Source organism: Galeopterus variegatus, unplaced genomic scaffold (genome assembly GCF_000696425.1).
Source record: "Galeopterus variegatus unplaced genomic scaffold, G_variegatus-3.0.2 Scaffold32899, whole genome shotgun sequence".
In the NCBI taxonomy this organism is placed as follows: Eukaryota; Metazoa; Chordata; class Mammalia; order Dermoptera; family Cynocephalidae; genus Galeopterus; species Galeopterus variegatus.
The window spans coordinates 5,783-6,628 of NW_007759010.1; positions in this window are offsets into that span (position 1 = coordinate 5,783).

Sequence of the window (846 nt, forward strand, 5' to 3'; positions counted from 1 at the left end):
TATAAATTTGTCTATTACTCCTTTTAATTCCATCTGTTTTTGCTTAATGTATTTCAAAGTTTTGTGAATGGTTCCTATACCTTCAGGGTTATTATGTTGTTTTGGTGAATTGGCTCTTTTACTATTATGTAATGTCTCTTTTCATCACTGGCAATTTTCTTGGCTCTGAAATGTACTTTGTGTAATATAAAAATAGCTACTGCAGCTTTCTTTTGATTACTGTTTGCGTGATTTTTTTTTTCATCGTTTTACTTCTGACCTACCTATCATATGTGAAGTGAGTTTCTTGTAAACAGCATATATTTGAGGCATGTTGTTTTACCCATTCTGACAGCCTATGTCTTTTAATTTGTGTGTTTAGAACATTTAGATTTAATGTAATTATTGATATGTTTGGATTTAGGCCTACCATTTTAAATTTGTTTTCCAATTGTTCCCTTTATTTTGTGTTCCCCTTTTCCTCTTTCCTGCCCTCTGTTGGCTTATTTTAATAGCTTTTAGTGTGCTATTATTATTCACCATGTTGTTTGATTATGTTTCTTGTTTGGTGTTTTCTTAGTGGCTGCTCTAGGAGTTTTCAACATGCACACTTTTCACAGCCTACCTAGAATCAGTATTTTGTCACTTTGGGNTGTATTCTGTTGTTTGGGGTGGAGTGTCCTATGAATGTCAATAAGATCCATGTGGTTGATCATATTGTTCAATTCTTCCCTATCCTTGCTCATTTTCCGTTTATTCTTTCTGTTGATTACTGAGAGAGGAATGTTGAAGTCTGCAGCTATATTTATAAATTTGTCTATTACTCCTTTTAATTCCATCTGTTTTTGCTTAATGTATTTCAAAGTT